Source organism: Salvelinus fontinalis, chromosome 30 (genome assembly GCF_029448725.1).
Source record: "Salvelinus fontinalis isolate EN_2023a chromosome 30, ASM2944872v1, whole genome shotgun sequence".
Taxonomy (NCBI): Eukaryota; Metazoa; Chordata; class Actinopteri; order Salmoniformes; family Salmonidae; genus Salvelinus; species Salvelinus fontinalis.
In genome coordinates, this window is record NC_074694.1 from 7,503,863 (window position 1) to 7,516,917 (window position 13,055).

General features: G+C 46.3%; 1 pseudogene; it reads right to left on the minus strand.

Moving 5' to 3' along the window:
- Positions 1-8,399: 8,399 nt before the first annotated feature.
- On the minus strand, positions 8,400-11,209 carry LOC129828441 (egl nine homolog 1-like; annotated as a pseudogene).
- Between the last annotated feature and the right edge of the window lie 1,846 nt (positions 11,210-13,055).

Consider the following 13,055-nt stretch of genomic DNA (forward strand, 5'->3'; position numbering starts at 1 on the left):
TTTTATTGGATTTGCCCCAAACATAACACTTTGTATTCAGGACCAAAATAAATTGCTTTGCTACATTTTCTTTGCAGTATTTCTTTAGTGCTTGTTGCAAACAGGATGCATGTTTTGAATATTTTTATTCTGTACAGACTTCCTTCTTTTCACTCTGTCATTTAGGTTAGTGTTGTGGAGTAACTACAATGTTGTTGATCCATCCTCAGTGTTCTCCTCTCACATCCATTAAACTCTGTAACTGTTTTACAGTCAGCATTGGCCTCATGGTGAAATCCCTGAGCGGTTTCCTTCCTCTCCAGCAACTGAGTTAGGAAGGAGGCCTGTATCTTTGTAGTGACTGGGTGTATTGATTCACCATTCAAAGTGTAATTAATAACTTCACCATGGTCAAGGGGATATTCAATGTCTTCTTTTGTATGTTTTACCCATCTACCAATAGGTGTCCTTCTTTGTGAGGCATTAGAAAATCTCCCTGTCTTTGTGGTTGAATCTGTGCTTGAAATTCCCTACTTTATTGAAGGACCTTACAGATCATTGTTTGAGGTACAGAGATGAGGTAGTCATTTAAAAAAGTATCTTAACCATTATTATTGAACACAGAATGAGTCTATGCAACTTGACGTGTTATGCAAATTTGTACAACTGAACTTATTTAGGCTTGCCTTTCTTAAGGATAGGCCCCTTTTTTCTCCATTTCCTGTCTGAATGACGTGCCCAAAGTAAACTGCCTGAAGCCAGGACATGCATATTACATTTACATTTAAGTCATTTAGCAGACGCTCTTATCCAGAGCGACTTACAAATTGGTGCATTCACCTTATGACATCCAGTGGAACAGCCACTTTACAATAGTGCATCTAGATCTTTTAAGGGGGGGGGGGGGGGGGGGGGGGGGGCAGAAGGATTGCTTTATCCTAGGTATTCCTTGAAGAGGTGGGGTTTCAGGTGTCTCCGGAAGGTGGTGATTGACTCCGCTGTCCTGGCGTCGTGAGGGAGTTTGTTCCACCATTGGGGTGCCAGAGCAGCGAACAGTTTTGACTGGGCTGAGCGGGAACTGTACTTCCTCAGTGGTAGGGAGGCGAGCAGGCCAGAGGTGGATGAACGCAGTGCCCTTGTTTGGGTGTAGGGCCTGATCAGAGCCTGAAGGTACTGAGGTGCCGTTCCCCTCACAGCTCCGTAGGCAAGCACCATGGTCTTGTAGCGGATGCGAGCTTCAACTGGAAGCCAGTGGAGAGAGCGGAGGAGCGGGGTGACGTGAGAGAACTTGGGAAGGTTGAACACCAGCCGGGCTGCGGCGTTCTGGATGAGTTGTAGGGGTTTAATGGCACAGGCAGGGAGCCCAGCCAACAGCGAGTTGCAGTAATCCAGACGGGAGATGACAAGTGCCTGGATTAGGACCTGCGCCGCTTCCTGTGTGAGGCAGGGTCGTACTCTGCGGATGTTGTAGAGCATGAACCTACAGGAACGGGCCACCGCCTTGATGTTGGTGGAGAACGACAGGGTGTTGTCCAGGATCACGCCAAGGTTCTTAGCGCTCTGGGAGGAGGACACAATGGAGTTGTCAACCGTGATGGCGAGATCATGGAACGGACAGTCCTTCCCCGGGAGGAAGAGCAGCTCCGTCTTGCCGAGGTTCAGCTTGAGGTGGTGATCCGTCATCCACACTGATATGTCTGCCAGACATGCAGAGATGCGATTCGCCACCTGGTCATCAGAAGGGGGAAAGGAGAAGATTAATTGTGTGTCGTCTGCATAGCAATGATAGGAGAGACCATGTGAGGTTATGACAGAGCCAAGTGACTTGGTGTATAGCGAGAATAGGAGAGGGCCTAGAACAGAGCCCTGGGGGACACCAGTGGTGAGAGCGCGTGGTGAGGAGACAGATTCTCGCCACGCCACCTGGTAGGAGCGACCTGTCAGGTAGGACGCAATCCAAGCGTGGGCCGCGCCGGAGATGCCCAACTCGGAGAGGGTGGAGAGGAGGATCTGATGGTTCACAGTATCGAAGGCAGCCGATAGGTCTAGAAGGATGAGAGCAGAGGAGAGAGAGTTAGCTTTAGCAGTGCGGAGCGCCTCCGTGATACAGAGAAGAGCAGTCTCAGTTGAGTGACTAGTCTTGAAACCTGACTGATTTGGATCAAGAAGGTCATTCTGAGAGAGATAGCAGGAGAGCTGGCCAAGGACGGCACGTTCAAGAGTTTTGGAGAGAAAAGAAAGAAGGGATACTGGTCTGTAGTTGTTGACATCGGAGGGATCGAGTGTAGGTTTTTTCAGAAGGGGTGCAACTCTCGCTCTCTTGAAGACGGAAGGGACGTAGCCAGCGGTCAAGGATGAGTTGATGAGCGAGGTGAGGTAAGGTAGAAGGTCTCCGGAAATGGTCTGGAGGAGAGAGGAGGGGATAGGGTCAAGCGGGCAGGTTGTTGGGCGGCCGGCCGTCACAAGACGCGAGATTTCATCTGGAGAGAGAGGGGAGAAAGAGGTCAAAGCACAGGGTTGGGCAGTGTGAGCAGAACCAGCGGTGTCGTTTGACTTAGCAAACGAGGATCGGATGTCGTCGACCTTCTTTTCAAAATGGTTGACGAAGTCGTCTGCAGAGAGGGAGGAGGGGGGGGGAGGGGGAGGAGGATTCAGGAGGGAGGAGAAGGTGGCAAAGAGCTTCCTAGGGTTAGAGGCAGATGCTTGGAATTTAGAGTGGTAGAAAGTGGCTTTAGCAGCAGAGACAGAAGAGGAAAATGTAGAGAGGAGGGAGTGAAAGGATGCCAGGTCCGCAGGGAGGCGAGTTTTCCTCCATTTCCGCTCGGCTGCCCGGAGCCCTGTTCTGTGAGCTCGCAATGAGTCGTCGAGCCACGGAGCGGGAGGGGAGGACCGAGCCGGCCTGGAGGATAGGGGACATAGAGAGTCAAAGGATGCAGAAAGGGAGGAGAGGAGGGTTGAGGAGGCAGAATCAGGAGATAGGTTGGAGAAGGTTTGGGCAGAGGGAAGAGATGATAGGATGGAAGAGGAGAGAGTAGCGGGGGAGAGAGAGCGGAGGTTGGGACGGCGCGATACCATCCGAGTAGGGGCAGTGTGGGAAGTGTTGGATGAGAGCGAGAGGGAAAAGGATACAAGGTAGTGGTCGGAGACTTGGAGGGGAGTTGCAATGAGGTTAGTGGAAGAACAGCATCTAGTAAAGATGAGGTCAAGCGTATTGCCAGCCTTGTGAGTAGGGGGGGAAGGTGAGAGGGTGAGGTCAAAAGAGGAGAGGAGTGGGAAGAAGGAGGCAGAGAGGAATGAGTCAAAGGTAGACATGGGGAGGTTAAAGTCACCCAGAACTGTGAGAGGTGAGCCGTCCTCAGGAAAGGAGCTTATCAAGGCATCAAGCTCATTGATGAACTCTCCAAGGGAACCTGGAGGGCGATAAATGATAAGGATGTTAAGCTTGAAAGGGCTGGTAACTGTGACAGCATGGAATTCAAAGGAGGCGATAGACAGATGGGTAAGGGGAGAAAGAGAGAATGACCACTTGGGAGAGATGAGGATCCCGGTGCCACCACCCCGCTGACCAGAAGGTCTCGGGGTGTGCGAGAACACATGGGCAGACGAAGAGAGAGCAGTAGGAGTAGCAGTGTTATCTGTGGTGAGCCATGTTTCCGTCAGTGCCAGGAAGTCGAGGGACTGGAGGGACGCATAGGCTGAGATGAGCTCTGCCTTGTTGGCCGCAGATCGGCAGTTCCAGAGGCCACCGGAGACCTGGAACTCCACGTGGGTCGTGCGGGCTGGGACCACCAGGTTAGGGTGGGCGCGGCCACGCGGTGTGAAGCGTTTGTATGGTCTGTGCAGAGAGGAGAGAACAGGGATAGACAGACACATGGTTGACAGGCTACAGAAGAGGCTACGCTAATGCAATGGAGATTAGAATGACAAGTGGGCTACACGTCTCGAATGTTCAGAAAGTTAAGCTTACGTTGCAAAAAGATAAAAATAAAATACAAGATCTTATTGACTAAAATGATATAGTACTGCTGGCTGGTGAAGTAGCCTGGCTAGCAGTGGCTACGTTGTTGAAAGTGAAGCTGGCTAGGTAACCTCGACAATTTCACTAAATTTCTCTAAACTACACAATTATCATGGATACAAGGACAGCAAAGACAACTAGCTAACACTACGCTAATCAAGTCGTCCCGTTGTAGTGTAAGTTTCTACAGTGCTGCTATTCGGTAGAAGTTGGCTAGCTAGCAGTGTTGGCTAGGTAGGAGGACGGCAGCGCGGCAGGCGAAAAATAGCTGGCTAGCTAACCGATAATTACTCAAAGCTACACAATTATCTTAGATAAAAAGATAGCAAAGAAAACTATGTAGCTAGCTAACACTACACAAGTCAAGTCGTTCCGTTGTAATGTAATCGTTTCTACCGTGCTGCTAATCGGTGGCTAGCTGGCTAGTTAGCAGGGTTGACTACGTTACGTTACGTTAGGGCGAGAATACCTGGCTAGCGAACCTCAGCGAACCTTGATAACTACACAAGTATCACCGATACAAAGACGGCTATGGAGCCAGCTAAGTAGCTAGCTAAGATCGAACAAATACAAATCAAAGATAGCAAAGACAACTGTGTAGTCAGCCAACACTACACTGATCAAGTCGTTCCGTTGTAATGCACTCGTTTCTACAATGCTGCTATTCGGTGGCAAGCTGGCTAGCTAGCAGTGTTTGCTACGTTGCGTTACGTTAGGGCGAAAATAGCTGGCTGGCGAACCTCAATAACTACACAATTATGTTTGATGCAAAGACGGCTATGTAGCTAGCTAAGATCAAACAAATCAAACCGTTGTACTGTAGTGAAAATGAAAATCAGACCGTTGTACTATAATGAAATGTAATGAAAAGTTTATACTACTATTCGGTGGACGTTTGCTAGCTGCTGGGCAGATAAGTGTGGACTACGATAGACGACGGAATACGATAATTACGCAATTATCTTTTATACACAGACGGCTAAGTAGCTAGCTAAGAAGAAATTGCTAAGGTTAGACAAATTAAACCGTTGTACTATAATGAAATGTAATGAAATGTAATGAAAATGAAATGAAAAGTTATACTACCTGCAGAGCGAATGCAAATGCGACCGCTCGCTCCAAACCGGATGCCAAACCGCATATAATTGGTACCATTGGAAAGAAAACACTTTGAAGTTTGTAGAAGTGTTAAAATAATGTAGGAGAATATCCAAAGAAAAGCCATTCAGATTTTTTGGGGGGGAGACAGCAGTCTATGTTCAACATTTCAGGCTTGTAACTTCAAAAACTAATAAGAAATAACAGTTTTAGTAGGACACAGTCTTGGAAATTCGTGTTTGCGCACGCCTTGAAGAAATTACGCACCTGCTAAAGTTTGTTTCCTATTGAACATACTTCTTTCCGTAAGAAATATTATAGTTTGATTACATTTTAGGGTGTCTGAGGATAAGATAGAAATGTATTTTGACTTGTTAAAACAAAGTTTAGGGGTAGATTTTCGGATTCCATTCTCTGCAAGTTGACCGAGTGGATTACTCAAATCGATGGCACCAACTAAACCGATTTTTTGGGATATAAAGAAGGATTTTATCTAACAAAACGACACTACATGTTATAGCTGGGACCCTTTGGATGACAAATCCGAGGAAGATTTTCAAAAAGTAAGTGAATATTTAATCTTTATATGTGAATGTATGAAACCTGTGGAAAAATATTTTGATGTGGGGTGCCGTCCTCAAACAATCGCATGGCATGTTTTCACTGTAAATCGCAGTTAGATTAGGAAGAATTTAAGCTTTCAGCTGATATAAGACACTTATATGCACCTAAATGTTTAAAATCCATAATATTTATGATTATTTATTTGAATTGCCACCCTCCAGTTTCACTGATACTTGACTCATACTTGACTCATATTTCAGCTTTTATTATTTTTGAAAATTTAAAAGGGGTGTGAATACTTTTTGAAGGCACTTTGCCCTTTGTGGGGAGGCTGTTCAGTTAGGTGAATTCCTGAAATGTCGAGGAAATTTGTGCTTTAGTTTATGACATTTGCATAGTTCTGGTGAACTAATTATACATTGGTAGAGCAGAGCCTTGTCCATGTAAATATTCAAACAGGAAAGTTGAACAGCCATTATAAAAGTGAACCATTGAATTCAATTGAGGGCCGATCTCAATTTACGAATTAATGACTTTCTAGTACACACTTCTCAGTCTTTGGTATGAAGCTGCCTCACTAGCTCTTGTCACAAGCATTATTTAATTGCCCTCTTAAATGGTTTAGTTCGTTCATGTTTCCCCATATATCTAGTAATTAAACATATATACTGTTGTTCTTCTGACAGTATCATGGGTATTTACTGTGCTCAAGGTTAATTATGTGCCGAGGAAATGTTTGGTCAAGTTGCATTACGACGCATTTCGATTTCATATTAAAATTAGGGATGTGATAAATGGACAATTTTAAGTGATAATGCCCGAGAAGCCAGTGTTTGGAGTATATTTTGCCACGGGTGTGGTTAAGCCCGAGACAAAGTAACGTTTCACCACCAGTTGAATTACTATTGTTATGTCATTTGTTTTCACTCATGGAAATGATTTACTTTATTTATTTATTTTATTACTTTGAGGATAAGACAGGAATGTCTATTTAGATGTTTATTTAGACGGAATATGTAAATGTGAGTATAATGAAGATGTCTGTCACATGATTTACTCTGCCATATTTGGGTAAAGAGTTCCATGGTTAATGGTATGGTCCATAGGGAGGGGCCATAGGGATGGGCCATAGGGAGGGGCCATAGGTATAAAAGGTACCCATTTCACCAGTAAACTGGAGATACGTCCTGGTAGGTGAGCAGTGTGGGGAGGATGTCCATAGCCTGGTATGCCCAGCCTGCTATAGTTGGTTTGGTAGGTGAGCAGTGTGGGGGGGGGGGATGTCCATAGCCTGGTATACCCAGCCTGCTATAGTTGGTTTGGTAGGTGAGCAGTGTGGGGGGGGGGGGGGTGTCCATAGCCTGCTATACCCAGCCTGCTATAGTTGGTTTGGTAGGTGAGCAGTGTGGGGAGGATGTCTATAGCCTGGTATACCCAGCCTGCTATAGTTGGTTTGGTAGGTGAGCAGTGTGGGGGGGATGTCCATAGCCTGCTATACCCAGCCTGCTATAGTTGGTTTGGTAGGTGAGCAGTGTGGGGAGGATGTCCATAGCCTGCTATAGTTGGTTTGGTAGGTGAGCAGTGTGGGGGGATGTCCATAGACTGGTATACCCCAACCTGCTAGAGTTGGTTTGGCAGGGTAACATGTATGGACCATGTATGTAACATCTATGGACCTACCGGAATGTTCCCAGTAGAAATGTATCAGGTAGAGGGACCTACCGGAATGTTCCCAGTAGAAATGTATCAGGTAGAGGGACCTACCGGAATGTTCCCAGTAGAAATGTATCAGGTAGAGGGACCTACCGGAATGTTCCCAGTAGAAATGTATCAGGTAGAGGGACCTACCGGAATGTTCCCAGTAGAAATGTATCAGATAGATGGACCTACCGGAATGTTCCCAGTAGAAATGTATCAGGTAGAGGGACCTACCGGAATGTTCCCAGTAGAAATGTATCAGGTAGAGGGACCTACAGGAATGTTCCCAGTAGAAATGTATCAGGTAGGGACCTACCGGAATGTTCCCAGTAGAAATGTATCAGGTAGAGACCTACCGGAATGTTCCCAGTAGAAATGTATCAGGTAGAGGGACCTACCGGAATGTTCCCAGTAGAAATGTAACAGGTAGGGACCTACCGGAATGTTCCCAGTAGAAATGTATCAGGTATGGACCTACCGGAATGTTCCCAGTAGAAATGTATCAGGTAGAGACCTACCGGAATGTTCCCAGTAGAAATGTATCAGGTAGGGACCTACCGGAATGTTCCCAGTAGAAATGTATCAGGTAGAGACCTACCGGAATGTTCCCAGTAGAAATGTATCAGGTAGGGACCTACCGGAATGTTCCCAGTAGAAATGTAACAGGTAGATGGACCTACCGGAATGTTCCCAGTAGAAATGTATCAGGTAGAGACCTACAGGAATGTTCCCAGTAGAAATGTAACAGGTAGGGACCTACCGGAATGTTCCCAGTAGAAATGTATCAGGTAGAGGGCCTCTCCTCTCCTCTCTCAGGGCAGGACATCATGGCTGGTAGTGGTCCTCTCCTCTCCTCTCTCAGGGCAGGACATCATGGCTGGTAGTGGTCCTCTCCTCTCCTCTCTCAGGGCAGGACATCATGGCTGGTAGTGGTCCTCTCCTCTCCTCTCTCAGGGCAGGACATCATGGCTGGTAGTGGTCCTCTCCTCTCCTCTCTCAGGGCAGGACATCATGGCTGGTAGTGGTCCTCTCCTCTCCTCTCTCAGGGCAGGACATCATGGATGGTAGTGGGCCTCTCCTGAGGGGGGCCAAGCGGCATGGAGAGACAGCCTTTAGTTATTATGCCCCCAGCCTCTGGAATAGCCTGCCACAGATCCTAAGGGGCCAAGAGGCACGGAGAGACAGCCTTTAGTTATTTTGCCCCCAGCCCAAGTTGTGTATCGTCTGCGTAGCAGTCAAAATCAATGCCGTGCTTTCTGATAACGCTGCCAAGGGGTAATCTAACTAACAACATTAACTAGACTAACTGTCATGATTAAAGTAACTAGCTTTGGTCCTCCGGATAGCCTGAGTGGACTTATTTCCTATTTGCCTGAACGAGAGCCAGTCAGCCTGAGTATACGTGTGCCGAGCCTTTCACCAAATGCAATTCTTGAGGTGGAGTAACTCTGCCAGATCACGGTCGAACCAGGGGCTGAACCTGTTTTTAATTCTCATTTTCTTTATGGGGGAGTGTTTGCAAACAATACCACTGAAAATATCAAACAAGAAGGTGCAAGCATCTTTGACAAAGGGGATCAAGCTGATTCTATACCATTTTACAGAGTCCAGTTCATGAAGGAAGGCTTGCTCATGACATTTATGACAAATCAGGACAGGTCGTTTCACTGAGCAGCCATTACGAACACAGGCTGTAAAACATTAGAGAAAACACCAGACGGAAGCCCATCAGGATTATTTGTGAGGATCAAGGCACAGGACAGGGAGAGCTCTGCAGTGCTGATTTATGACATCTGAATGTGCATCAGATGTCAACAAGATCATATTGTACAGCAATTTCATCAGGTAACATGAACACAAAGCCGGCGAGAGGTGGTTAGAATGGGATGGGAGGCCAAAAGTCCCGAGTGTGAGAGTCCCGAGTGTGGGAACAAACATAGTTGGTCCCACGGTTCGCTAAAGGAAGTTTGAGGTCAACAAAGTATCATGACACCCTCATGCCCATGAGGCAAATACCAAAATGCACAAAAAAAGTGTAATATATTCCGACTATATTACATCTACAGGCTGGTGTAAGAAATTGTAATAGAGACTGGAAACTAGTAATAACAACATTTCAACATAAGTCATCTTTTATACAAAATAGACATACTCCTCATTTCTCTTGGACATATGCTGGACTTATTAAGACACCAACTACAGACACACACAATTCCCCTCCCCCATGATAACCACAGACACACACAACTCCCCTCCCCCATGATAACCACAGACACACAACACAAGGTTGGAGCTCAAGACAAAGAACTATCTCAGGAACCAATGGAACGTTGACACCAGGCCTGTTCAGGACTACCCAAGACCCAGATCGACCAATCGGAAGGCCAGACTTCCAGATCAACCTACTTTGCTTGTTGTCTATATAAAACTGTACAACTGCTTAAACTACCTCTTTTCCGGACGGTTCCATAAGAATCAGACAGAAAGAGCCTTGCTGCAAGATTTTACTAAGATGTCTTTACATGTGATTAAACGGCCTTATTATAAAATTATCCACCTCGTCCTATTGTCTCCTCTTGTTCTCCTGTCAACAGTAAACGTTTTATCAACACTGGCCACAGACGTCTACAGGTAACATGATGTCCCAGGCCTATGGAAAGCCCCATCACATGTATATATGAAGCATTCAACAGGAGAAATGTTCCTGACATTTATCCATAAATGTAATCCCACAGTCATGCTGTTGTAACCACACCTATAGTCCACACCAAATGTCACTCTATTAGTGGACTGCTTTTGACCAGGGTCCATAGGGCTTAATGTAGGGGACCGCGTGCCATTTGGGACACAGCCTTGTCTATAGGATTTCACATCTAACCTTGATTTAACTGGGCAAGTCACTTAAGAACAAATTCTTTGTTACAGTGACAGCCTATCCTGGCCAAACCTGGATGACGCTGGGCCAATATGGCCCAAGACAAGGATTATACCCAAGTTTATAAATGTATTTAACCTGGCTACTTACTTTAGTCCTTCCATTTATTGTAAAGTTTCCCAGTTGACCATTACAATGTCTGGCCAGATCATCCATATGGCTCATGAGGAAGCAGATCTTCTCACACCCGGACTCTCGGCCCTCGATCCATGTGATCTTATCTCCCCTAATGTCTTTAATGGAGTCACTTTTCTGACTGACCAACTGACCGTAGGTAAACTTCACTGTTTTATGCAGCACTTTGACGTCCTCCAGGATGGCCAGCCCCGTTTTCCCGCCGAGGAAGTTGTCAACTACACATATCCCATGCTTAGTCATACACAGTACGATGTACTCCCTGGCGAGTTTCTGAGTCGTGGACCGGGTGGTGGTTTGTCCGTTGGGTTTGGTATGGTCATTCGACCAGCCTGGCTTATCGACCGAGGACACCGTGCTCTCTGCGCTATGAACCCTTTCATTATAGTCTCTCCACTCCGAGATGTAGCGCGGGTCTTTAGTTGCGGTACTGTCTGTCCTTTCTCCCAATCCCCGGACGGTGCCTGACGTTCAGCAGGCGTCTCTTTTGAAACCTGCGACTTGGCCTCAGATTCTTTACAAATGAGCTTGTGCATTTTCCAGTGCTGCGTCTGGTGCGCCTTGCTGCAGTAAAACGAGTTTCGACACCGGCCGCACTTGAGGAGATTCTCCAGTTTCCCACAAAGTTCACATTACTGTCTTTCTCTTTCCCGCTCCAAGTCCTGAGTAGTCTGAGCTGCAGTCGTGTGGTTAGTCTCCATGTGTGCAGTTGGCTAATGTTAGCGCGTTACGGTCTTAAAATCCAATCGTTTACACGCGTCCTTCTACTGATCCATTTGGATGTGATACACACACACAGCTCCAGCACAGCCGACAACGCCACACAGTCAAACTGAAAACCAACGACATAAGACCCGATCATTTCATCAAAGGTATTCGGTTGTTTATGTAACGGATGTGAAATGGCTAGCTAGTTAGCGGGTACGCGCTAGTAGCGTTTCAATCAGTTACGTCACTTGCTCTGAGACATTAAGTAGGGTTGCACCTTGCTCTGCAAGGGCCGTGGCCTTTGTGGAGCGATGGGTAACGACCGTGCTTCGTGGGCGACCGTTGTTGATGTGTGCAGAGGGTCCCTGGTTCGCGCCCGTGTCGGGGCGAGGGGACGACATAAAGTTATACTGTTACATTTACTTCATGTTCCACTTTAATAGGAAAGTCGGTGCGTTCGAGCCCAGCATATCGATAAATCCAGACTTCGGGGGGTTTTGTAGCGAGGCACTAACCATCTGTTGCGCACCGTACCCTTCCCTGTGTGCCCAGTGTTCTCCTCTCTCTGGGGCTTATTCATTACGCCATTCCGTAGCTAAATGTTTCTTCAACGGAAGACAGCGGGGAGGGACCTATCTGAATGTGTCCAGTAGAAACTCTCGTTTTAGTTACAAAACGTTGGGCTATGCAAATATAATGGATATACTGACAAGATACTTGTCCCTCCGCGCTAACAGTCGTTGTCCACAAAGCGACACGGCAGTCTGTCTATCCTTTCTTTGAATGGGTGGATACATCTCATTATTGTAAATCTATTTTTGAATATTTGATTCTGGTTTTTGACGTTAACCGCCTGTATTCAATGTAGAGAGATATTATGCTACTAGTCTCATGTCATGAATATGCATAGCCATCTCGAGACAACATATATATTTAAACCTTTATTTAACTAGGTGTAACGGATGTGAAATGGCTAGCTAGTTAGCGGGTACGCGCTAGTAACATTTCAATCAGTTACGTCACTTGCTCTGAGACTTTAAGTAGGGTTTCCCCTTGCTTTGCAAGGGCCGCAGCTTTTGTGGAGTGATGGGTAACGACGCTTCGTGGGTGACTGTTGTCGATGTGTGCAGAGGGTCCCTGGTTCGCGCCCGTGTCGGGGCGAGGGGACGACGTAAAGTTAATCTGTAACATAGGCAAGTCAGTTAAGAACAAATTATTATTTACAATGCCGGCCTACCCCGTCCAAACCCGGACGACGCTGGGCCAATTGTGCGCCACCCTATGGGACTCCCAATCACGGCCGGTTGTGATACAGACTGGAACTATGTGTTTTTTGCCGGGATGTCACGTGTCCTACTTATAGCAGTACACTCGTAACAACTTAAGCAATAAGAAACCTCTAATCGATCAAATAAACCTCACGTAGCAAATAAGCCCATTCATTTCTTTGTTGACCAAATTCGAAACTCTCATTGACATCCATTTAAAATCTCCTTGCTTGGTCGGTGAAACAACAACAAAACGCCCCCTGCTGGAGGGAGACACATGTTTTCCTCGTGTTGAGTCTCCCTCTTCCTCTCTGGACTACAGCCCGAGAATACAAAGTTGTCATGTATGTACATGTGCTTACCTGGAGTGCCTGAGAGTGTTGCTACATGTGATCATCTGTACCCACGACATCTAATTAACGTGGTTCTTCTCCCCACATCCCTGCCTCAGTGTGCTAATATAATACAAAAATACCTTATTATGTCCTCAAAATCTCCTCTCTGTTTTTAGAGGCATATGGCTACATTCGCTATTAAAATGTGTATAACATCATTTGACATTTTGAAAGCTTACTGTGCATAGAGAAAAGAAAGCCTTCTGTGCACCATGTTAAATCAAAGTAAATGGATTTAATGCTTTGCCATAACTGCT